The sequence below is a fragment of the Lissotriton helveticus genome, chromosome 1_2 (assembly GCF_964261635.1).
Source record: "Lissotriton helveticus chromosome 1_2, aLisHel1.1, whole genome shotgun sequence".
Taxonomy (NCBI): domain Eukaryota; kingdom Metazoa; phylum Chordata; class Amphibia; order Caudata; family Salamandridae; genus Lissotriton; species Lissotriton helveticus.
In genome coordinates, this window is record NC_136058.1 from 337,364,064 (window position 1) to 337,391,416 (window position 27,353).

Sequence of the window (27,353 nt, forward strand, 5' to 3'; positions counted from 1 at the left end):
GCGATTTCTTTTATTCACACAATTAAATAAAATGATGTACTTTCTAACATTGTAAAATATATCTGTCATTATCCTTGCCTATTCCGATTGAGAAAAAAGGTTGAATTCAGTGATGGCCAAAATGCTTACTGATGTGTTAACTGAAATTCAGAATATGCTCTGAATATTTCAATATGCACAGGCATACCATCAAAAACACTTTACATCTGCATTCTCTTGGAAAATTAGATGAAGCAGTGGTGAATCCTAGGCTGCTGTTCCACTCGATTGGCACAATTTACAAGTAGAATGACTGCATTTGGTTAGTAGTGACCCCTGGTGGCTAATAGTTATAAGCTGCAAGTGGTAAAGTGAGCTGATTTTATATTACCTACTGGCGGTCGCCAGTAGGTATATATAGTTAGGATTTTTTCTCTATGGGTTTTTTGAAAATTCTATGTCTAATAACTTTGGCGTTTGTGGACGGAATTGGCTGAAATTTTCAGGAAAATGGCACATTTTGTTTCTGAGCAGCCCTTGAAAATTTGGGGGGGGTTCGTCAAGGGGGGGCCGAGAAAAAAGGGGGGTCCCAAAACGTGTTTTTAACATTGAGTTTTCCATAGGGCGGTTGGCCTCACTTTTAGCCCGAACGGCTGAATGGATTTGCACGAAACTTGGCAAAATTGTAGGGACTGGTAGCCCGATGTGCCTTTTGTAGGTCTCAATATATGTGCTCCAGTGGATTTTGAGAAATTAACGTTTAAATAAAGATATATATCTGTAAGCGCGGACCAGGCAGCGCTCTGGTTCGCGGACTTTTCGCGCAACGGAGCTTTCTGAAGCGAAGCTGATTGGTTCTCCGGCGTCTGTCAACATTCCAAACAGTCCGTAGCGGCCGCCATCTTGTCTCTCGGTAGGATCGAGAGACAAGAGGAGGCCGAAGCGAAGGGGCAAATGACCATAAGGGGGCATAGTACATTGTCGCTCACCCCCTAGGTTTGATGTGGAGGTTTTAAAAGGGCCCCGCGGGGCAAAAAAAAATAAAAATAATAATAATCGAACAGCTGAATGGATTTGCACGAAACTTGGCAAAATTGTAGGGACTGGTAGCCCGATGTGCCTTTGCTAGATCTCAATATATGTGCTCCAGTGGATTTTGAGAAATTAACGTTCAAAAAAAGGTATATATCTGTAACAGCGCACCGCTTCGCGTACTTTTTGCGTTACGGAGCTTTGCGAAGCGAAGCTGATTGGCTCTCCGGTGTCTGTAAACATTCCAAACAGTCCGTAGCGGCCGCCATCTTGTCTCTCGGTAGGATCGAACAGCTGAATGGATTTGCACGAAACTTGGCAAAATTGTAGGGACTGGTAGCCCGATGTACCTTTGCTAGGTCTCAATATATGTGCTTCAGTGCATTTTGAGAAATTAACGTTCAGAAACAAGATATATATCTGTAACAGCGCTCCGCTTCGCGGAGATAAAATTATATGTGTATTACCTAGCTGTTGCTAACACCAGTTAGCGACGGCTAGTAGAAGATAGCGACCATCTTGGGCCCCACTTTGCATGTGAGTGATATTTATCACTAATGACATGCAAAGTGGGCATGCCAAGATGTTAGCGACTGGAAACAGTCGCTAACATCGCTATCTCCTATTATCAACTTTTGGAAATATTCGAGATAAGGGCGAATATCTCTAAAAGCTACCACCTGCCCTGAGCAGTTCTTAGCCATGTTATCCAATGGGAGGTGGATAACATGGCTAAGAGCATTAGCTCGGTAATGCATGAATATCGCTGAGTTTTCAGCGATATTAATGCATTGCGGTCGTTTTTTATCGTATTTCCGATAAACCTTGATAATAGCAAGGTTTATCTGCGATAATTTCTGACGGTAAAAAAATCGTTGCTAAGCATCGTTAGGGATAAATATCGCTTAACTTTGGTAATATGCCCCAACGTCTGTTAACGTTCGATTCGAAGGAAATCAGGAAGTGTTGAAAAACATTGTCTGTGCCATCTTGTCTTTTTTCAAATGCCACACTTTTGTCGTGCACGGCAGCCATTTTAGATGCCTTGACCAGACCCACTCTGTGCACGCTGTCGATCCTTAGCATGGCTCCCCACCCTCGCAAACATCTCCCCCAGGCAGTGGTCACCCCCGCTCTCTGTCTTATGCATGGGTAATAAACCTCCCCCATCTGTGCTGCTGTTCCCTGAGAATCACACCCTGTGCCCGCCCGACACCTCCCTTTCACCCTATTCACTACCGCACCCTCTGACACTCCTTTTCCTCTGTGTCCGATTGTCCAGGCTGGTCCTAGGGTATCAGCTAGCCCTGCAGATGTAGTTTATGGCCACAGCTGTAAAAAATCACCCCTCTTCAAAGGAGTTATAGTAGATCAAGGCCCACACTCGATGAGATTCGTCACAGCAGAAGCGTTGCTATTATCTGAAAACCATCCTGTATTGTGATTGGGGAGGGGACCGAGCCTGAAGCGGAAGATTCCAGGGATGACTGTTTGTACATCAAAGTTTTTACAATTATGTGTCACATTAAAAATATATAGCACTCCGACAAAGTAGTAAGATTATAAAACTTTAATAATTTATAAATATATACAAGAAAACAAAAATAGTAATAACATATAAACATTTTTAGGGAAAAACAACGAAGTAGCGGTCGGCTGTGCGAATAGTCCCAACGCAGCACAACGTCCAGATTTCCGGCGTGGGGCGTCGCGGGGGGTGGGTCATCAGTAGCAAACTGTTGTGCGAATAGTTCCAAGGCAGCAGAACGCGTTGAAATCTAGATGACACGAAAGTGATGTCTAGTAAGTTGCCACCCAGCAAATAACGGCATGGGGCGTCGCGGGGGGTGGGTCATCAGTAGCAAACTGTTGCGCGAATAGTTCCAAGGCAGCAGAACGATGGCACCAAGGTGATGTCCAGTAAGTTGCCGCACTGGTTTTGGTATCCTACAATGCTGCTCCGAATAACGGCGTGGAGCGCCCCGGGGGAGGCGGCGTGAACGGGCCTCTCCAGGTGGAGTGTCATCTGTTGTAGTGGGGCGCCCCTTTACCGTTTCAGTTGCCATTCCGTCCGTTTTTGGTCCACTGTGTCAAAAGCCGCAATTCAGCTGAGTTGCGCCCACTCTTGCGGTGCAGCGATAGGCGGCTGTCACAGGACTCTCAAAATGGCGGCAGGCTGTTTCCTTTTTGGGCCTGGTCCACTGAAATGGCCCTGGGACACCTTGGAAATCGGACGCTTGTCTGCTAGGTCTTGGACCTCATTCTCGAAAGCGTCCCCTCCGCCTTGAGAATTCATCAAAAGTTTTGGGGGCTCCGACTCCTGCAGGCTTCTGGTGGGGAGCGGCTGCCATGATTGCTCGCGGAATGACCACGACTGAGCTACGAGATGGTGGTGCTTTCATGCTGACGCCAGCTTCAGTCTGAAACATCCAGAAACAAGGTGGGGCTTTCATCGTTTGGGGAAAAAAAAAAGTTTTCATCCTATGAAAAGTGTTGTTTTTAGGTCACATGATCAAGCCTTCCATCATTAGGAAACCAAAATTAAAATGAACCAATGAAAAGTTTTATAAACAAGTCACATGACCTGTTATGCGGCATAGGGTGTAACATTAGGAGAAAATACGTTGGCACGTGAGGCGGCGTCAGTAGCGGACCGATGTGCAAATAGGCCGAAGGCAACACAACGCGCCAAGATCTGGATGGCACCGAGGTGGTGTCCAGCAAGTTGCAGCACTGGTGTGGCCATCCTACAATGCTGAAAGTCGGCGTGGGGCGCCCCGTTGGCCTGTGAGTTTGCGTCAGTAGCGGACCGATGTGCGAATAGGCCGAAGGCACCACAACGCGCCAAGATCCGGATGGCACCGAGGTGGTGTCTAGTAAGTTGTCGCACTGGTGTGGCCATCCAACAATGCTGAAAGTCGGCGTGGGGCGCCCCGTTGGCCTGTGAGTTTGCGTCAGTAGCGGACCGATGTGCGAATAGGCCGAAGGCAGCACAACGCGCCAAGATCCGGATGGCACCGAGGTGGTGTCTAGTAAGTTGCCGCACTGGTGTGGCCATCCTACAATGCTGAAAGTCGGCGTGGGGCGCCCCGTTGGCCTGTGAGTTTGCGTCAGTAGCGGACCGATGTGCGAATAGGTCGAAGGCAGCACAACGCGCCAAGATCCGGATGGCACCGAGGTGGTGTCTAGTAAGTTGTCGCACTTCTGTGGCCATCCTACAATGTTGAAAGTCGGCGTGGGGCGCCCCGTTGGCCTGTGAGATGGCGTCAGTAGCGGACCGATGTGCGAATGGGGCCAAAGGCAGCGCAACAATATTTTCTGATTTGAAGACACCACAAGGCGCTGAGATGCCAAGATCCGGATGGCACCGAGGTGGTGTCTAGCAAGTTGTGGCACTGGTGTGGCCATCGTACAATGGTAAAAGTCGGCGTGGGGCGCCCTGTTGGCCTGTGAGATGGTGTCAGTAGCGGACTGATGTGTGAATGGGGCCAAAGGCAGCGCAACAATATTTTCTACTATATTTTCGGAGTAGAAGACACCACAAGGCGCTGAGATGCCAAGATCCGGATGGCACCGAGGTGATGTGTAAGTTGCGGACGGATGTGCGAATGGGGCCAAAGGCAGCTCAACAATATTTTCTGAAGAGAATACACCACAAGGCACTGAGATGCCAAGATCCGGATGGCACCGAGGTGATGTCTAAGTTGCGGACCGATGTGCGAATGGGGCCAAAGGTAGCGTAACAAGATTTTCTGTATGGAAGATACCACTAGGCGTTGAGATGCCAAGATTCGGATGGCACCGAGGTGATGTCTAGGAAGTTGTGCCACTGGTGTGGCCATCGTACAATGGTAAAAGTCGGCGTGGGGCGCCCTATTGGCCTGTGAGATGGTGTCAGTAGCGGACTGATGTGCGAATGGGGCCAAAGGCAGCGCAACAATATTTTCTGACTGACACCACAAGGCGCTGAGATGCCAAGATCCGGATGGCATCAAGGTGATGTCTAAGTTGCGGACTGATGTGCGAATGGGGCCAAAGGCAGCGTAACAATATTTTCTGTATGGAAGATACCACTAGGCGTTGAGATGCCAAGATTCGGATGGCACCGAGGTGATGTCTAGCAAGTTGTTGTGGTCATCCTACAATGCTGAAACTCGGCGTGGGTCACCCCATTAGCCTGTGAGATGGCGTCAGTAGCGGACCGATGTGCGAATAGGCCGAAGGCAGCACAACGCGCCAAGATCCGGATGTCACCGTGGTGGTTTCATAGTTGAGAGGCACTTCATCTGCAGTGGGGCGCCGAGATCCGGATGGCACCGAGGTGATGTCTAGCAAGTTGCTGTACTTGTGTGGTCATCCTACAATGCTGAAACTCGGCGTGGGTCGCCCCATTAGCCTGTGAGATAGCTGTTCTTTGGATTTGGGCCTGGTCCACTAAAATGGCCCTGGGACACCTAAGAACTCGAACGCTCGATTTTTTTTTCCTTTCCTGTACATGCAAAAAAAGGTAAATGCCCGGTATGTTACACGCTTCATCTGCCACGATGAACTCTCCAGAGGAACCGAAAAAATATATAGTTGTGGTAACTATACCATGCATCGTCATATGGAGAGGTGGCACCAATTAATTATAGTGCTGCATAAAAGAGAGATTTGGAGGAGAACCCCTGACCTGCTAGTACATTCATCAAAGAAGTGGCACTGAGAGCTTCAGAGGCAAGGGAAACGGTCCCAAATATTTAGAAGAACTTTGGAAAGATTAAAATGACATGTTTAGATTGTGGTAAATTAATTTCATGTGGGCAGATGAGTGTTACTCTAATAAATACAGCATATGAACATCATCATAGTCGATGGTTGGTAGAGACATTTTGACTATATCCTGGACCTGCCCGTCCTCGCCCAAAATGACGCCGGAATAAATGGGACTCGTAACTCCTTGTTGTGTACTGGTTGCAGAACCTTGAAATCACGAGATACGTATGCAGTTTTGAAGCACATGGCGGGCGGGGACGAGAATTGATTGAATATTTCGACATCCCTATTGATATTAAGTTCTGATGTGTTATTGATTACTGTACTGTTGAAAATTCGAATTAACGTCACCCATGGTACTTGCCCGCAAATGTATATCTAGATAATTTTATTGTAACTGGCCCTGTCGTATTTTAATTATAAAATGTACGTCCACCGATTCCGTAACTGTTAGACACCTTAGTTTTTGCAACCTAATGGCCCGCCCGTTACGTTCCTGTACAGTGTAAATGTCTATTCATCATATACGATTACAGTTTGCTCCGTGGCAGGCCCACGTGGTTATAGGCTCGTATTTGTATAATGAAATTTTCACAATAAAGGTTTTTAAAAGAAAACATGGTAGTAGTGTATACATTGGTAAAGTTTTTAATAATAGTCACTGTTTTAGAATCATTAAAAGGCAAGTGAAATAAAGCAGACCAATTACATGAAGGGTAAAAGGTATAATACGAAGGAACGCAGTAAAGATAAATGGTAAAGGGCTGTTGTGTTTTCTATTCCTGCAACATAAAGTGATCGATAAGAATCTCATATTCAGGCGTATCGGCGACTAAGACAGCAGGTCGACCCTCTTTTGCTCAACTGCTCCGTCATGGGACGAAGAAACGCTCTTTTTCTCGAAAAAAGAATATATTTTACTTGCAGGACAGTTGTAAAATTTCCGGGAAAGTACATTAGCCTGGAACATTATAACATATATTTAAGAGAAAATAATGTTCGGAAGTAATTAAAAGCGTAATTTTTAGGTGATATGACCAAGGCTTTCATCATTAGAATAAGAAAAGTAAAATGAACCAATGAAAAGTTTTATTAACAAGTCACATGACTTGTTATGCTTACGTTACGCGCTGCGCGCCCCGGATGACTTCCGGATGCGCTAACGCGGCGCGTCATATGACGCATTACGCGACAACGCAGGTCCAGAATATAGTCAAAATGTCTCCACCAACCAGCGGTCGAAACACAACCCCTTTCAGCAGGCTAAATAGTTCTGTTAAATGACAACAGAAAGGACAGGCAACAAGAACCATCAGTCAAAGAGGGGAGGGCTAGTTCTTCTCTACCGGGTTACATTGGGGCGCTACCGGAACTGATCGAATTGGTAGTCTACAGTGTTTCTGGATGTTTCAGACCGAAGCTGGGGTTAGCATGAGAGCAGCACCATTTCGTAGCTCCGTTGTGGCCATTCCGCAACCAATCATGGCAGCCGCTCTTTATCGTTATTTTGGGCGGGGTGGGTGGCGGAGCCGAGCTGTTTTGCAGCCATCATTGTGTGGAGTTCAGTTCATCTCACTAGTTTTGTATTTGTCATGAGGGGTTGTTCCTAATGTTTCTATTTTAGCGAGGTCAAAAAGAGATCCCATTAGTGGCCTACTGATTTTGCTCGATTCCTTTTCTTTTTTTTTACACGATTTTTCATTATCTGCAAAGACTAAACAGAGTATTGCGACTCTGTGTTTGTTTGTAAATAGAGAATGAACCAAAGAGAACTAATTCTAAAACAGTAAATACTTGGATAACAATCAATCAAATGGAGAGAGAAGCAGGCACGACGGATTACAACGGGGGCAAAGGCCTGCGTTAACTACCTTTCACTATCTGCAAAGAGAGAGTACTCCTAATAGAAATGAGGGGGGGGGGGCACCATTCAAAGCAGATCAGTGTGCATAAACACGAAAATGTTTTCACTTACCACGTACTTGACATTCGACAGCTTATGATATTTGCTATTAAAAAACCATTGAAATTCACTGAAAAAACCATAGGTTATAGACCATATATAGTTAGGAATTAGCATTTACAAAACCTTGAAAATTCACTGAAAAAACCATAGGTTATACACCATATATAGTTAGGAATTAGCATTTAAAAAACCTTATTTTACTCACACAAAACCATTGAAATTCCATATATAGTTAGTTGCACTAACTATATATCGCGCACCCGCAATCCACTGCTGATCATGTCACATATTACATCATTCATGACATGGTCAGTGACATCACTGATGACATCACTGATGACATCTCAAATGACATCACTGATGACATCACTGATGACATCTCAAATGACATCACTGATGACATCACTGATGACATCTCAAATGACATCACTGATGACAACATCCAGTGACTGTATTTTTCTGTAAAGTTAAAATATGTCTTACATATTTAAGAATGAGTGGATGTATAAATGTCTGGATGAAGGATTTAGTAGGTGCATGACTGACTGTATGAGTGAGTGATTAAATGTGTCTCACTGAGTGCATGGGTTAGTGACTAAACTGTCTTAATTTGTGCATCATTATGTCTGTTGTTCTGTAAACTGCAGCATGTGTTAATCATTAGCAATATGATTAACTATATGGGTTATTGATTGGTTGCCCAAGTATTTGTATGGCAGACTGAGTGTGTGTGTGGGTGGCTGGGAGGTGTATGACTCTGTGCATAGATGTGTGAGCAGTTGATTCACTAGATGTATGGGTTCAAAAGTGCATGTGGAAACAGCTGTATGGGCGGTTGACTGTGTGCATGAGTGTATTGCTGAGTGAATGGATATCTCAGTGCTACATGTCAAAGTAAGTACATATGTAAAACACAGTACATGTGAGAGTTGACATATATAAATAACTGTGCATAAGAGCCAGTGAATGTGTGAGTGGCTGTATGGATCATTGTGAACTTGTATCAGGGATTGTATAAGAGAGTAAATATGTGTTAGTATATGTTTGAATAAGTAAGGTGTGTATAACTGTATAGTTGAGAAAATGGAGGTGTGATTGATTCTTTGCATGACTGACTAGGTGTGTGTGTAACTCTATGGATGAGTGACAGTCTGTGAGTGTCTGTTTACACTTACTGTATCTAAGGTTATATTAGAGTCTGAAGAGCTTCATCGTATTATCACATGAATGAGGTCATCAGTGATGTGATCAGTAATGTCAAATGAGATGTCATCAGTGATGTCATCAGTGATGTCATTTGAGATGTCATCAGTGATGTCATCAGTGATGTCATTTGAGATGTCATCAGTGATGTCATCAGTGATGTCACTGACCATGTCATGAATGATGTAATATGTGACATGATCAGCAGTGGATTGCGGGTGCGCGATATATAGTTAGTGCAACTAACTATATATGGAATTTCAATGGTTTTGTGTGAGTAAAATAAGGTTTTTTAAATGCTAATTCCTAACTATATATGGTGTATAACCTATGGTTTTTTCAGTGAATATATATATATATATAAATATATATATTGATAGTTAGAAAGATAGCCAGATAGACAGATCGATAGATAGATATTTATTTCAATGAAATAATTTCTTGATAAAACTGATTGTTTTGGGCTAGGAATTTCTGTATTGTAATATTTAGGAAACAAGATTACTTGTCCTAACGAAAAGCAGCAAATCTGCCAATTATAATACTGTGAATTGATCGAGGGTATGCCTTAACCCCAAGGAGGTGAGCACTGTTTAACTGATGCCAATAAGTCCTTGTTAGTATAGTGGTCAGTATCCCCGCCTGTCACGCGGGAGACCGGGGTTCATTTCCCCGACGGGGAGGCGATTCCTTTTATTCACACAATTAAATAAAATGATGTACTTTCTAACATTGTAAAATATATCTGTCATTATCCTTGCCTATTCCGATTGAGAAAAAAGGTTGAATTCACCGATGGACAAAATGCTTACTGATGTGTTAACTGAAATTCAGAATATGCTCTGAATATTTCAATATGCACAGGCGTACCATCAAAAACACTTTACATCTGCATTCTCTTGGAAAATGAGATGAAGCAGTGGTGAATCCTAGGCTGCTGTTCCACTCGATTGGCACAATTTACAAGTAGAATGACTGCTTTTGGTTAGTAGTGACCCCTGGTGGCTAATAGTTATAAGCTGCAAATGGTAAAGTGAGCTGATTATATAGATATATATATATATAAATATATTTATTGATAGTTAGAAAGATAGCCAGATATACAGATCGATAGATAGATATTTATTTCAATGAAATAATTTCTTGATAAAACTGATTGTTTTTGGCTAGGAATTTCTGTATTGTAATATTTAGGAAAAAAGATGACTTGTCCTAACCAAAAGCAGCAAATCTGCCTATTACAATACTGTGAATTGATCGAGGGTATGCCTTAACCCCAAGGAGGTGAGCACTCTTTAACAGATGCCAATAAGTCCTCGTTAGTATAGTGGTCAGTATCCCCGCCTGTCACGCGGGAGACCGGGGTTCAATTCCCCGACGGGGAGGCGATTTCTTTTATTCACACAATTAAATAAAATGATGTACTTTCTAACATTGTAAAATATATCTGTCATTATCCTTGCCTATTCCGATTGAGAAAAAAGGTTGAATTCAGTGATGGCCAAAATGCTTACTGATGTGTTAACTGAAATTCAGAATATGCTCTGAATATTTCAATATGCACAGGCGTACCATCAAAAACACTTTACATCTGCATTCTCTTGGAAAATGAGATGAAGCAGTGGTGAATCCTAGGCTGCTGTTCCACTCGATTGGCACAATTTACAAGTAGAATGACTGCATTTGGTTAGTAGTGACCCCTGGTGGCTAATAGTTATAAGCTGCAAATGGTAAAGTGAGCTGATTTCATATATATATATATATATATATATATATATATATATATATATATATATATATATATATATATATATATATATAAATATATATATTGATAGTTAGAAAGATAGCCAGATAGACAGATCGATAGATAGATATTTATTTCAATGAAATAATTTCTTGATAAAACTGATTGTTTTGGGCTAGGAATTTCTGTATTGTAATATTTAGGAAAAAAGATTACTTGTCCTAACGAAAAGCAGCAAATCTGCCAATTACAATACTGTGAATTGATCGAGGGTATGCCTTAACCCCAAGGAGGTGAGCACTGTTTAACTGATGCCAATAAGTCCTCGTTAGTATAGTGGTCAGTATCCCCGCCTGTCATGCGGGAGACCGGGGTTCATTTCCCCGACGGGGAGGCGATTCCTTTTATTCACACAATTAAATAAAATGATGTACTTTCTAACATTGTAAAATATATCTGTCATTATCCTTGCCTATTCCGATTGAGAAAAAAGGTTGAATTCACCGATGGACAAAATGCTTACTGATGTGTTAACTGAAATTCAGAATATGCTCTGAATATTTCAATATGCACAGGCGTACCATCAAAAACACTTTACATCTGCATTCTCTTGGAAAATGAGATGAAGCAGTGGTGAATCCTAGGCTGCTGTTCCACTCGATTGGCACAATTTACAAGTAGAATGACTGCTTTTGGTTAGTAGTGACCCCTGGTGGCTAATAGTTATAAGCTGCAAATGGTAAAGTGAGCTGATTATATATATATATATATATAAATATATATATTGATAGTTAGAAAGATAGCCAGATAGACAGATCGATAGATAGATATTTATTTCAATGAAATAATTTCTTGATAAAACTGATTGTTTTTGGCTAGGAATTTCTGTATTGTAATATTTAGGAAAAAAGATGACTTGTCCTAACCAAAAGCAGCAAATCTGCCTATTACAATACTGTGAATTGATCGAGGGTATGCCTTAACCCCAAGGAGGTGAGCACTCTTTAACAGATGCCAATAAGTCTTCGTTAGTATAGTGGTCAGTATCCCCGCCTGTCACGTGGGAGACCGGGGTTCAATTCCCCGACGGGGAGGCGATTTCTTTTATTCACACAATTAAATAAAATGATGTACTTTCTAACATTGTAAAATATATCTGTCATTATCCTTGCCTATTCCGATTGAGAAAAAAGGTTGAATTCAGTGATGGCCAAAATGCTTACTGATGTGTTAACTGAAATTCAGAATATGCTCTGAATATTTCAATATGCACAGGCGTACCATCAAAAACACTTTACATCTGCATTCTCTTGGAAAATGAGATGAAGCAGTGGTGAATCCTAGGCTGCTGTTCCACTCGATTGGCACAATTTACAAGTAGAATGACTGCATTTGGTTAGTAGTGACCCCTGGTGGCTAATAGTTATAAGCTGCAAACGGTAAAGTGAGCTGATTTTTTATATATATATATATATATATATATATATATATATATATATATATATATATATATATATATATATATATATATAAATATATATATTGATAGTTAGAAAGATAGCCAGATAGACAGATCGATAGATAGATATTTATTTCAATGAAATAATTTCTTGATAAAACTGATTGTTTTTGGCTAGGAATTTCTGTATTGTAATATTTAGGAAAAAAGATTACTTGTCCTAACCAAAAGCAGCAAATCTGCCTATTACAATACTGTGAATTGATCGAGGGTATGCCTTAACCCCAAGGAGGTGAGCACTGTTTAACTGATGCCAATAAGTCCTTGTTAGTATAGTGGTCAGTATCCCCGCCTGTCACGCGGGAGACCGGGGTTCAATTCCCCGACGGGGAGGCGATTCCTTTTATTCACACAATTAAATAAAATGATGTACTTTCTAACATTGTAAAATATATCTGTCATTATCCTTGCCTATTCCGATAGAGAAAAAAGGTTGAATTCACTGATGGCCAAAATGCTTACTGTTGTGTTAACTGAAATTCATAATATGCTCTGAATATTTCAATATGCACAGGAGTACCATCAAAAACACTTTACATCTGCATTCTCTTGGAAAATGAGATGAAGCAGTGGTGAATCCTAGGCTGCTGTTCCACTCGATTGGCACAATTTACAAGTAGAATGACTGCTTTTGGTTAGTAGTGACCCCTGGTGGCTAATAGTTATAAGCTGCAAATGGTAAAGTGAGCTGAATATATAGATATATATATATAAATATATATATTGATAGTTAGAAAGATAGCCAGATAGACAGATCGATAGATAGATATTTATTTCAATGAAATAATTTCTTGATAAAACTGATTGTTTTGGGCTAGGAATTTCTGTATTGTAATATTTAGGAAAAAAGATTACTTGTCCTAATGAAAAGCAGCAAATCTGCCAATTACAATACTGTGAATTGATCGAGGGTATGCCTTAACCCCAAGGAGGTGAGCACTGTTTAACTGATGCCAATAAGTCCTCGTTAGTATAGTGGTCAGTATCCCCGCCTGTCACGCGGGAGACCGGGGTTCATTTCCCCGACGGGGAGGCGATTCCTTTTATTCACACAATTAAATAAAATGATGTACTTTCTAACATTGTAAAATATATCTGTCATTATCCTTGCCTATTCCGATTGAGAAAAAAGGTTGAATTCACCGATGGACAAAATGCTTACTGATGTGTTAACTGAAATTCAGAATATGCTCTGAATATTTCAATATGCACAGGCGTACCATCAAAAACACTTTACATCTGCATTCTCTTGGAAAATGAGATGAAGCAGTGGTGAATCCTAGGCTGCTGTTCCACTCGATTGGCACAATTTACAAGTAGAATGACTGCTTTTGGTTAGTAGTGACCCCTGGTGGCTAATAGTTATAAGCTGCAAATGGTAAAGTGAGCTGATTATATAGATATATATATATAAATATATATATTGATAGTTAGAAAGATAGCCAGATATACAGATCGATAGATAGATATTTATTTCAATGAAATAATTTCTTGATAAAACTGATTGTTTTTGGCTAGGAATTTCTGTATTGTAATATTTAGGAAAAAAGATGACTTGTCCTAACCAAAAGCAGCAAATCTGCCTATTACAATACTGTGAATTGATCGAGGGTATGCCTTAACCCCAAGGAGGTGAGCACTCTTTAACAGATGCCAATAAGTCCTTGTTAGTATAGTGGTCAGTATCCCCGCCTGTCACGCGGGAGACCGGGGTTCAATTCCCCGACGGGGAGGCGATTTCTTTTATTCACACAATTAAATAAAATGATGTACTTTCTAACATTGTAAAATATATCTGTCATTATCCTTGCCTATTCCGATTGAGAAAAAAGGTTGAATTCAGTGATGGCCAACATGCTTACTGATGTGTTAACTGAAATTCAGAATATGCTCTGAATATTTCAATATGCACAGGCGTACCATCAAAAACACTTTACATCTGCATTCTCTTGGAAAATTAGATGAAGCAGTGGTGAATCCTAGGCTGCTGTTCCACTCGATTGGCACAATTTACAAGTAGAATGACTGCATTTGGTTAGTAGTGACCCCTGGTGGCTAATAGTTATAAGCTGCAAGTGGTAAAGTGAGCTGATTTTATATATATATATATATATAAATATATATATTGATAGTTAGAAAGATAGCCAGATAGACAGATCGATAGATAGATATTTATTTCAATGAAATAATTTCTTGATAAAACTGATTGTTTTGGGCTAGGAATTTCTGTATTGTAATATTTAGGAAAAAAGATTACTTGTCCTAACGAAAAGCAGCAAATCTGCCAATTACAATACTGTGAATTGATCGAGGGTATGCCTTAACCCCAAGGAGGTGAGCACTGTTTAACTGATGCCAATAAGTCCTTGTTAGTATAATGGTCAGTATCCCCGCCTGTCACGCAGGAGACCGGGGTTCATTTCCCCGACGGGGAGGCGATTCCTTCTATTCACACAATTAAATAAAATGATGTACTTTCTAACATTGTAAAATATATCTGTCATTATCCTTGCCTATTCCGATTGAGAAAAAAGGTTGAATTCACCGATGGACAAAATGCTTACTGATGTGTTAACTGAAATTCAGAATATGCTCTGAATATTTCAATATGCACAGGCGTACCATCAAAAACACTTTACATCTGCATTCTCTTGGAAAATGAGATGAAGCAGTGGTGAATCCTAGGCTGCTGTTCCACTCGATTGGCACAATTTACAAGTAGAATGACTGCTTTTGGTTAGTAGTGACCCCTGGTGGCTAATAGTTATAAGCTGCAAATGGTAAAGTGAGCTGATTATATAGATATATATATATATAAATATATTTATTGATAGTTAGAAAGATAGCCAGATATACAGATCGATAGATAGATATTTATTTCAATGAAATAATTTCTTGATAAAACTGATTGTTTTTGGCTAGGAATTTCTGTATTGTAATATTTAGGAAAAAAGATGACTTGTCCTAACCAAAAGCAGCAAATCTGCCTATTACAATACTGTGAATTGATCGAGGGTATGCCTTAACCCCAAGGAGGTGAGCACTCTTTAACAGATGCCAATAAGTCCTCGTTAGTATAGTGGTCAGTATCCCCGCCTGTCACGCGGGAGACCGGGGTTCAATTCCCCGACGGGGAGGCGATTTCTTTTATTCACACAATTAAATAAAATGATGTACTTTCTAACATTGTAAAATATATCTGTCATTATCCTTGCCTATTCCGATTGAGAAAAAAGGTTGAATTCAGTGATGGCCAAAATGCTTACTGATGTGTTAACTGAAATTCAGAATATGCTCTGAATATTTCAATATGCACAGGCGTACCATCAAAAACACTTTACATCTGCATTCTCTTGGAAAATTAGATGAAGCAGTGGTGAATCCTAGGCTGCTGTTCCACTCGATTGGCACAATTTACAAGTAGAATGACTGCATTTGGTTAGTAGTGACCCCTGGTGGCTAATAGTTATAAGCTGCAAGTGGTAAAGTGAGCTGATTTTATATATATATATATATATATATATATATATATATATATATATATATATATAAAAATATATATATTGATAGTTAGAAAGATAGCCAGATAGACAGATCGATAGATAGATATTTATTTCAATGAAATAATTTCTTGATAAAACTGATTGTTTTGGGCTAGGAATTTCTGTATTGTAATATTTAGGAAAAAAGATTACTTATCCTAACGAAAAGCAGCAAATCTGCCAATTACAATACTGTGAATTGATCGAGGGTATGCCTTAACCCCAAGGAGGTGAGCACTGTTTAACTGATGCCAATAAGTCCTCGTTAGTATAGTGGTCAGTATCCCCGCCTGTCACGCGGGAGACCGGGGTTCATTTCCCCGACAGGGAGGCGATTACTTTTATTCACACAATTAAATAAAATGATGTACTTTCTAACATTGTAAAATATATCTGTCATTATCCTTGCCTATTCCGATTGAGAAAAAAGGTTGAATTCACCGATGGACAAAATGCTTACTGATGTGTTAACTGAAATTCAGAATATGCTCTGAATATTTCAATATGCACAGGCGTACCATCAAAAACACTATACATCTGCATTCTCTTGGAAAATGAGATGAAGCAGTGGTGAATCCTAGGCTGCTGTTCCACTCGATTGGCACAATTTACAAGTAGAATGACTGCTTTTGGTTAGTAGTGACCCCTGGTGGCTAATAGTTATAAGCTGCAAATGGTAAAGTGAGCTGATTATATAGATATATATATATAAATATATATATTGATAGTTAGAAAGATAGCCAGATATACAGATCGATAGATAGATATTTATTTCAATGAAATAATTTCTTGATAAAACTGATTGTTTTTGGCTAGGAATTTCTGTATTGTAATATTTAGGAAAAAAGATGACTTGTCCTAACCAAAAGCAGCAAATCTGCCTATTACAATACTGTGAATTGATCGAGGGTATGCCTTAACCCCAAGGAGGTGAGCACTCTTTAACAGATGCCAAAAGGTCCTCGTTAGTATAGTGGTCAGTATCCCCGCCTGTCACGCGGGAGACCGGGGTTCAATTCCCCGACGGGGAGGCGATTTCTTTTATTCACACAATTAAATAAAATGATGTACTTTCTAACATTGTAAAATATATCTGTCATTATCCTTGCCTATTCCGATTGAGAAAAAAGGTTGAATTCATTGATGGCCAAAATGCTTACTGATGTGTTAACTGAAATTCAGAATATGCTCTGAATATTTCAATATGCACAGGCGTACCATCAAAAACACTTTACATCTGCATTCTCTTGGAAAATGAGATGAAGCAGTGGTGAATCCTAGGCTGCTGTTCCACTCGATTGGCACAATTTACAAGTAGAATGACTGCATTTGGTTAGTAGTGACCCCTGGTGGCTAATAGTTATAAGCTGCAAATGGTAAAGTGAGCTGATTTCATATATATATATATATTCACTGAAAAAACCATAGGTTATAGACCATATATAGTTAGGAATTAGCATTTAGAAAACCTTATTTTACTCACACAAAACCATTGAAATTCCATATATAGTTAGTTGCACTAACTATATATCGCGCACCCGCAATCCACTGCTGATGATGTCACATATTACATCATTCATGACATGGTCAGTGACATCACTGATGACATCACTGATGACATCTCAAATGACATCACTGATGACATCACTGATGACATCTCATTTGACATCATTCTTGTGCTAATACGATAAACCTCTTCAGACTCTAATATAACCTTAGATACACTCAGTGTATACAGACACTCACACACTGTCACTCATCCATGGAGTTACTCACACACCTAGTCAGTCATGCAAAGAAACAATCTCACCTCCATTTCCTCAACTATACAGTTATACACACCTTACTTATTCAAACATATACTAACACATATTTACTCTCTTATACAATCCCTGATACAAGTTCACAATGATCCATACAGCCACTCACACATTCAGTGGCTCTCATGCACAGTTATTTATATATGCCAACTCTCACATGTACTGTGTTTTACATATGTACTTACTATGACATGTAGCATTGAGATATCCATTCACTCATCAATACACTCATGCACACAGTCAACCGCCCATGTAGCTTTTTCCACATGCACTCTTGAACTCATACACCTAGTGAATCAACTGCTCACACATCTATGCACAGAGTCACACACCTCCCAGCCACCCCCACACAAACTCAATCTCCCATAGAAATACTTGGGCAACCAATTAATAACACATATAGCCTCTCGTATAGCTAATGATCAACACATGCAGCAGTTTACATCACAACAGACATAATGATGCACAAATTAAGACAGTTTAGTCACTAACCCATGCATTCAGTGAGACACATTTAATCACTCACTCATACAGTCAGTCACGCACCTACTAAATCCTTCATCCAGACACTTATACATCCACTCATTCTTCAATATCTAAGACATATTTTAACTTTACAGAAACATACAGTCACTGGATGTTGTCATCAGTGATGTCATTTGAGATGTCATCAGTGATGTCATCAGTGATGTCACTGACCATGTCATGAATGATGTAATATGTGACATCATCAGCAGTGGATTGCGGGTGCGCGATATATAGTTAGTGCAACTAACTATATATGGAATTTCAATGGTTTTGTGTGAGTAAAATAAGGTTTTCTAAATGCTAATTCCTAACTATATATGGTCTATAACCTATGGTTTTTTCAGTGAATTTTCAAGGTTTTGTAAATGCTAATTCCTAACTATATATGGTCTATAACCTATGGTTTTTTCTGTGAATTTCATTGGTTTTTTAACAGCTAATATCTGTAGCTGTAAAATGTATTCTTCTTTAAATCCAAAAATATATTTTATATGTTTATGAAGAATTTTTTTTTTAAATATTTTTTTTTCTTCGTTCCCGCTTCGCGAATCGGGAAGCTTCCCGTTAGCTGACCTTGATGCCGCGAAATAGACCGCGAGCCGCTAAACGTTTCTTTACCGCAAGTGCCGCGTTAGAAAACAACATCGTGACGCCTCCCGTCCGCATGACGTTTCACGTTGTCGCGTGATACGTCATATGACGTGCTACGTTAGCGAACTGGTACGCGAAGCGAGTCGCAAAGCGCAGGTTTCTGGAAGCAAACCGGGAGGCCCTGCAAAGCGCTTAACGTAAACACAGCAAGTCATGTGACTTGGTAATAACACTTTTCATTGGTTCATTTCACTTTTGGTTTCCTAATGATGTAAGACTAGGTCATATAATCTAAAATGAACACTTTTGATTGGTTGAGAACTCTTGTTTTTCCCAAATGATGAAAATCCCTCCTTCTTTCCTCACTCTGACTTTCATCATTGTGAGAGAAAGACCCTTTGTGATCACTGAGCAATGGCTTCTTTAGTAGCTTCAGCTGGTGCTTCCCCACCACCTCCACCACCTCCAAGGAAGAGAGGACCACCTGCTCAAGTTGTAATTCAACAAGAAGAAGAAGAAGAGGAACAGGAGGACGAGCACGAAGAGAGGCAGTTTTTGCCTGAGCAGCCCAAGACGTCTCACCGGAAAGAAAACTTCATTTGGCAATTTTTTAAAATTCCCAAAGGTCAGAAAAAAGTAAATGCAAGATACGTAACTTGCCTTATATGTCAAGATAGACTGTCCAGAGGGACCGACAAAAAATACAGTTTCGGAAACTACACAATGCATCGCCATATGACTAGGTGGCATCCTAACAACTACAGTGCTGCACAGTTTCGGAACGACCTAGATAATCTCCCTATTATGGCCAGAAGATCTGTTGTACCGGAAGTAACGGGACCAGAGGGCAGGGAGATGGTGCCAAATATACAAATGAGATTTGGTGAAGTAAAACACACCTGCGTATTTTGCGATGGATTCATTTCCTACGGAGAAAGAAGCATCACTCTGATCAACAGAGCTATTGACTATCATATGCAAGTTTGTCCGAAACGCCCAAAATAATAAATACTTCTTTTTTTGTTTTGTTGCTCCTGTTGAGCCCTTTACAATGAATCGTTTTCATTGCCCCCTCCAAGAAAAACCCAAAAAAATATAAAACTGTTCCGAAAAATTCAAAAACATTAAAAAAATGTTCAGAAAAATAAAAAAAAAAGTTCTTTTCAGAACTACCTCCCCGTTATTAAAAAATTGGTACAATATTTGGAACTGTGCCAACCTCTATTTCTCTTAGTTCGCTTCCTAGTTCGCTCGCTGGTACGCGAACTGGAAGCGAACCAAAAACAGTAAGTATAAGGGAAGGAAACACACACTTATGTTAAAAGAAAGACAGCTATAGGGGAGTAAACTAGAGATACTATTACCCATAATCCACTACTGATGATGTCACATATTACATCATTCATGACATGCTCAGTGACATCATCAGCAGAGGATTGCGGGTTTTTTGGCAACATGCCTTATCCACGGTTTAATAACGCTGCCTTTTGCTTTATATAAGTTTTCAAATTGTATGAAATATATACCAATAGGTCTTTATGAACCTTTAGGTAGTGCTTTTGTTCATGAGGTCTGGTCGCTTCCATACACATACAGATGTTTCAAAGATGATCAAGAAGTTTATCTGAATGGAGAGGAATGCACTGAGACGCCAGATCATTCACTAATGTGTAGGCACATACAGTTACACGATTCATGCAACAAACACCGACCAAATATGGCTTGCGTGTTGCAAGGCACGCCAGTTCCTGCTATCATCCCCACGTTCAAGTTGTTGGAAAATGGTAGTTATTTGATGCTCAATAATGAAGATTGTTCTGAGTTAATTAAAAGTATTCCTTTTATCGTAACAGTAAGTGAACGGGTTATTTGCTGCAGAAATGTTCTATTTCCTCCCACACATGAACATAGGGAGTTTTCAATCTGGCCACAAATACCAACCTTGGGACACGTTTCAACGGCATGACAAGAATAAGAGCTCTTTTGTCTCAGAGAGAGGTGGCCTTGAGTTCGGCCCGTGAAACTTTCGTACTTCACATAGCGAACACCCGTACACAGCTTTGCCTTTCAATTTCAGCAACATGTTTCCGACTATCTTTAACGCATCCTCCACAAAATCCCTGGCACACTTTTTTAAAGTTGTTACCAGTGGTCTCGTGACTTCATTTGAGAAAATCTTTGGAGTCATCCCTGCTCCCTTTCATTCCATTTTCTCCACTCTGGTTCGTGGATTGCATTTTTACTTGCATTACCAGCGGACGCTCTTGTGCTTTTTTACATTTTTAAATATGGATGTCCCTCCTATGCAACCTCCGACCCTGCAGCTGCTGACACTGTTCCGCAATCGCATGCTAGAATATTATGGCACAATGCCGTTGGCGATATTAAGCACGGCATATGGATTATCTTTTCGGTTCTCCTACTTCACCTGTGTCCAGCCTGTATTTCACTGCCTGACCTGTGATTTCGATTGGGCCATTGATTTGTGTCTCTGCGGACCGGTTTCTCCTGACGTCGACTTTAATCAGCTGATGACTCCTATCATTACTCACGAGTTGGTTTGTCCTGGCGAAAGGATTATGGCTGTGGCATTGATGCATGGACTACTTGGTCCCTGGAATTTACTGGCGGCAGCACAGTCTTTCTTGGAACACAGCTTTCTTGAAAACCCACCGAGCTGTCCTCTGATGGTGATAGAGGATCCGGTGCTGGGAGAGCACGTATGTTCTTTTCCGCTTTTAAATTGGATGGCTGAACTGTTTTCGGATGAAGACGGTGACTTCCTGTTGGAGGCTGTTGCAGCTTATTTTGCATACACACTTATGTCATAGACCTTTTTCATGTTTCATATGCTGAGTACTAGCATTTCATTGACAATTCATTGACTTAATTGTCAAGTTTTTATTATTTACCTTGCCTATTGGCTTAAGACTCGATAAAGTACTTGGCTGTTTTATTTTTCTTTAGCATTGAATTTTCCTAGTTTTTAATGCTTTACCTTGCGGACCGTCCACATATAAACTTGCAATCTGCTCTCATGAGATGGCACTTCTATTATCTTATTCAGTTCGTTTCCGGATCATGGGGAGGTGTCATCTAGGTCCTGGATATCTTTACACCGTGTTAAGTTAGCATGGGCTCATTACCGGTTTAAACGCCATTTTTCCTTTTTTGCAACTTCTGCACACGACATTTAGTTGTTGCTTTAGCTTTCCACCTAGTAGTTCATCGTGGTTTACATGAGAATAATATGTTATTGGTCTACTATCTGCTTTACTTGTTAAACTATATCTGTACAGCGAGTGCTAAAGTTTCAAGAACAACACGATACAGAATTGTTATGAGGTCTGATCTCCACGACTTCATACTCATAACATAAGTGCAACTTCTGCCAATTCTGGGCATGAGGCGGGTTTTATATTGCTTTGCCGAACACACATACACAACAGTTGATGCGGTTCACATGAAGAGAGAGCTGGTGTATGCTGATGTGATTCCTTCAAATCTAAGACACTAAAGTATGGGCACGCCCTAAACCAACACAAAGAGACCTTCTTAGCAAATAATATAATATGTGTATTAGGGAGGGTGAGATATAAGCAGCCGCGGGCCGTGGAGGGAGTTACGGTGAGGCAGGGAGGCGGGGAGGGGGAGAAGCAGGGTGGAGCCCTCTCTACCTTGCCCCTCCCCCTCCCCGCCTCCCTGCCCCACCGTAACTCCCTCCACGGCCCGCGGCTGCTTATAAGTGTTGCTAACTCTTATTCATTTACAGCATGTTAACATACTGTCACCATTCGCTTTTTATGTACTAGTAACTATGCTGGTAATTTTGCTACTGATAATATGTGTACTTGTATTCTCCACCCTGCTTCTCCCCCTCCCCGCCTCCCTGCCTCACCGTAACTCCCTCCACGGCCCGCGGCTGCTTATAAGTGTTGCTAACTCTTATTCATTTACAGCATGTTAACATACTATCACCATTCACTTTTTATGTACTAGTAACTATGCTGGTAATTTTGCTACTGATAATATGTGTACTTTTATTATCTAAGGTACTACGCCTGAGAAGACGGCATTAGTAAATAAACATTTCAAATACACATGTGTTCTTCTTAACTCCATGTTCTGGTTTCTAAGAAATATATAACGACCGACTGTTCATGAGTTCCACGTATCCTGAGGTACTATAAGTTCATATTCTGGATTGTCTAAACATTGAGAGTTTGTTATATCCAATGTGACACTGTACCTAGCTTGCTAAATAGTTTTTGATTACTAACGTGAGTTTTGGGACACCCTAATTCGCCGAGGTTCCAATCCTCTGTCCACAGTTCTGTGTGAGAACAGAAACCCTGCGACAGGGGCACCCCCGACCCTTGCTGGAGCTTCATCACACTTGCGATACAACTCCAGCAATGCGCCACCTTTACGGCACAGATACATCACGCATCTGTGCTGTTTTTGCCCCGTGATGCGCCGCATTGTAAATGCAGCACACCATAGGTGACGGAACAGCGGCACAGAATGACTAACACATCCCTGGTGATGCGCCAGTCATCATAAATCTATCCCTATGCTTCTTATCTTGTTAGAGATGAACCGCCATATGTATCATCAAAGTTATTTGCATTTCCTAAATAGCGAACTTTAAGGAATAAATAGCGATTCTTTACCATTCCTAGTTTGCGATGAGCTATTTGCTAATTAGCCGAATGTAGCCCAATGAAGCCCAATGTAGCCCAATGTAGCCCAAAGATGGCCGCCAGACACACAAAAAAACAAATGTAGCCCAAATATCAGCCAGATGTAGCCCAACTATAGCCCAGTGACAGAATGACCAATCAGCTTCGCAAACCTCCGTTACGCGAAGCGGAGCGCTGTTACAGATATATATCTTTTTTTGAACGTTAATTTCTCAAAATCCACTGGAGCACATATATTGAGACCTAGCAAAGGCACATCGGGCTACCAGTCCCTAATATTTTGCCAAGTTTCGTGCAAATCCATTCAGCCGTTCGATTATTATTTTTATTATTTTTTTTTGCCCCGCGGGGCCCTTTTAAAACCTCCACATCAAACCTAGGGGGTCAGCGAGGATCTACTATGCCCCCTTATAGTTATTTCCCCCTTTGTTTTGACCTCCTCTTGTCTCTCGATCCTACCGAGAGACAAGATGGCGGCCGCTACGGACTGTTTGGAATGTTGACAGACGCCGGAGAACCAATCAGCTTCGCTTCACAAAGCTCCGTTGCGCGAAAAGTCCGCGAACCAGAGCGCTAACCGGTCCGCTGTTACAGATATATATCTTTTTTTAAACGTTAATTTCTCAAAATCCACTGGAGCACATATATTGAGACCTACAAAAGGCACATCGGGCTACCAGTCCCTACAATTTTGCCAAGTTTCGTGCAAATCCATTCAGCCGTTCGGGCTAAAAGTGAGGCCAACCGCCCTATGGAAAACTCAATGTTAAAAACACGTTTTGGGACCCCCCTTTTTTCTCGGCCCCCACTGGACGAACCCCCCCCAAATTTTCAAGGGCTGCTCAGAAACAAAATGTGCCATTTTCCTGAAAATTTCAGCCGATTCCGTCCACAAACGCCAAAGTTATTAGACATAGAATTTTCAAAAAACCCATAGAGAAAAAATCCTAACTATATATACCTACTGGCGACCGCCAGTAGGTAATATATATATATATATATATATATATATATATATATATATATATATATATATATATATATATATATATATAAATATATATATTGATAGTTAGAAAGATAGCCAGATAGACAGATCGATAGATAGATATTTATTTCAATGAAATAATTTCTTGATAAAACTGATTGTTTTTGGCTAGGAATTTCTGTATTGTAATATTTAGGAAAAAAGATTACTTGTCCTAACCAAAAGCAGCAAATCTGCCTATTACAATACTGTGAATTGATCGAGGGTATGCCTTAACCCCAAGGAGGTGAGCACTGTTTAACTGATGCCAATAAGTCCTCGTTAGTATAGTGGTCAGTATCCCCGCCTGTCACGCGGGAGACCGGGGTTCAATTCCCAGACGGGGAGGCGATTCCTTTTATTCACACAATTAAATAAAATGATGTACTTTCTAACATTGTAAAATATATCTGTCATTATCCTTGCCTATTCCGATTGAGAAAAAAGGTTGAATTCATTGATGGCCAAAATGCTTACTGATGTGTTAACTGAAATTCAGAATATGCTCTGAATATTTCAATATGCACAGGCGTACCATCAAAAACACTTTACATCTGCATTCTCTTGGAAAATGAGATGAAGCAGTGGTGAATCCTAGGCTGCTGTTCCACTCGATTGGCACAATTTACAAGTAGAATGACTGCTTTTGGTTAGTAGTGACCCCTGGTGGCTAATAGTTATAAGCTGCAAATGGTAAAGTGAGCTGATTATATAGATATATATATATATAAATATATTTATTGATAGTTAGAAAGATAGCCAGATATACAGATCGATAGATAGATATTTATTTCAATGAAATAATTTCTTGATAAAACTGATTGTTTTTGGCTAGGAATTTCTGTATTGTAATATTTAGGAAAAAAGATGACTTGTCCTAACCAAAAGCAGCAAATCTGCCTATTACAATACTGTGAATTGATCGAGGGTATGCCTTAACCCCAAGGAGGTGAGCACTCTTTAACAGATGCCAATAAGTCCTCGTTAGTATAGTGGTCAGTATCCCCGCCTGTCACGCGGGAGACCGGGGTTCAATTCCCCGACGGGGAGGCGATTTCTTTTATTCACACAATTAAATAAAATGATGTACTTTCTAACATTGTAAAATATATCTGTCATTATCCTTGCCTATTCCGATTGAGAAAAAAGGTTGAATTCAGTGATGGCCAAAATGCTTACTGATGTGTTAACTGAAATTCAGAATATGCTCTGAATATTTCAATATGCACAGGCGTACCATCAAAAACACTTTACATCTGCATTCTCTTGGAAAATTAGATGAAGCAGTGGTGAATCCTAGGCTGCTGTTCCACTCGATTGGCACAATTTACAAGTAGAATGACTGCATTTGGTTAGTAGTGACCCCTGGTGGCTAATAGTTATAAGCTGCAAGTGGTAAAGTGAGCTGATTTTATATATATATATATATATATATATATATATATATATTACCTACTGGCGGTCGCCAGTAGGTATATATAGTTAGGATTTTTTCTCTATGGGATTTTTGAAAATTCTATGTCTAATAACTTTGCCGTTTGTGGACGGAATTGGCTGAAATTTTCAGGAAAATGGCACATTTTGTTTCTGAGCAGCCTTTGAAAATTTGGGGGGGGTTCGTCAAGGGGGGGCCGAGAAAAAAGGGGGGTCCCAAAACGCGTTTTTCCCATGTTAATTTCCATAGGGCGGTTGGCCTCACTTTTAGACCGAACGGCTGAATGGATTTGCACGAAACTTGGCAAAATTGTAGGGACTGGTAGCCCGATGTGCCTTTTGTAGGTCTCAATATATGTGCTCCAGTGGATTTTGAGAAATTAACGTTTAAAAAAAGATATATATCTGTAAGCGCGGACCGGGCAGCGGCCTAGGACGCGTACTTTTCGCGCAACGGAGCTTTGTGAAGCGAAGCTGATTGGTTCTCCGGCGTCTGTCAACATTCCAAACAGTCCGTAGTGGCCGCAAACAGTCCGTAGTGGCCGCCATCTTGTCTCTCGGTAGGATCGAGAGACAAGAGGAGGCCAAAGCGAAGGGGTAAATGACCATAAGGGGGAATAGTAGATCCTCGCTGACCCCCTAGGTTTGATGTGGAGGTTTTAAAAGGGCCCCGCGGGGCAAAAAAAAAAAATTATAATAATAATCTTACGGCTGAATGGATTTGCACGAAACTTGGCAAAATTGTAGGGACTGGTAGCCCGATGTGCCTTTGCTAGGTCTCAATATATGTGCTTCAGTGGATTTTGAGAAATTAACGTTCAAAAAAAGATATATATCTGTAACAGCGCACCGCTTCGCGTACTTTTCGCGTTACGGAGCTTTGCGAAGCGAAGCTGATTGGCTCTCCGGTGTCTGTAAACATTCCAAACAGTCCGTAGCGGCCGCCATCTTGTCTCTCGGTAGGATCGAGAGACAAGAGGAGGCCAAAGCGAAGGGGCAAATGACCATAAGGGGGCATAGTAGATCCTCGCTGATCCCCTAGGTTTGATGTGGAGGTTTTAAAAGGGCCCCGCGGGGCAAAAAAAATAAATAATAATAATAATCGAACGGCTGAATGGATTTGCACGAAACTTGGTAAAATATTAGGGACTGGTAGCCCGATGTGCCTTTGCTAGGTCTCAATATATGTGCTTCAGTGCATTTTGAGAAATTAACGTTCAAAAACAAGATATATATCTGTAACAGCGCTCCGCTTCGCGGAGATAAAATTATATCTGTATTACCTAGCTGTTGCTAACACCAGTTAGCGACGGCTAGTAGGAGATAGCGACCATCTTGGGCCCCACTTTGCATGTGAGTGATATTTATCACTAATGACATGCAAAGTGGGCATGCCAAGATGTTAGCGACTGGAAACAGTCGCTAACATCGCTATCTCCTATTATCAACTTTTGGAAATATTCGAGATAAGCGCGAATATCTCCAAAAAGTAACAGCTGCCCTGAGC

At 40.7% G+C, this 27,353-nt stretch overlaps 6 non-coding genes across 6 annotated transcripts; all 6 read left to right on the forward strand.

The window, feature by feature from the left end:
* Positions 1–10,248: 10,248 nt before the first annotated feature.
* TRNAD-GUC (transfer RNA aspartic acid (anticodon GUC)) lies at positions 10,249–10,320 on the forward strand. Its single transcript has one exon. It is a non-coding gene; the product is annotated as a tRNA-Asp (tRNA).
* Positions 10,321–12,462: 2,142 nt separating this feature from the next.
* TRNAD-GUC (transfer RNA aspartic acid (anticodon GUC)) lies at positions 12,463–12,534 on the forward strand. The gene has a single exon. It is a non-coding gene; the product is annotated as a tRNA-Asp (tRNA).
* A 1,328-nt stretch (positions 12,535–13,862) lies between these two features.
* TRNAD-GUC (transfer RNA aspartic acid (anticodon GUC)) lies at positions 13,863–13,934 on the forward strand. The gene has a single exon. It is a non-coding gene; the product is annotated as a tRNA-Asp (tRNA).
* A 1,332-nt stretch (positions 13,935–15,266) lies between these two features.
* TRNAD-GUC (transfer RNA aspartic acid (anticodon GUC)) lies at positions 15,267–15,338 on the forward strand. Its single transcript has one exon. It is a non-coding gene; the product is annotated as a tRNA-Asp (tRNA).
* Positions 15,339–16,702: 1,364 nt separating this feature from the next.
* Positions 16,703–16,774, forward strand: TRNAD-GUC (transfer RNA aspartic acid (anticodon GUC)). The gene has a single exon. It is a non-coding gene; the product is annotated as a tRNA-Asp (tRNA).
* Positions 16,775–25,390: 8,616 nt separating this feature from the next.
* On the forward strand, positions 25,391–25,462 carry TRNAD-GUC (transfer RNA aspartic acid (anticodon GUC)). The gene has a single exon. It is a non-coding gene; the product is annotated as a tRNA-Asp (tRNA).
* The last annotated feature ends 1,891 nt before the right edge of the window (positions 25,463–27,353 follow it).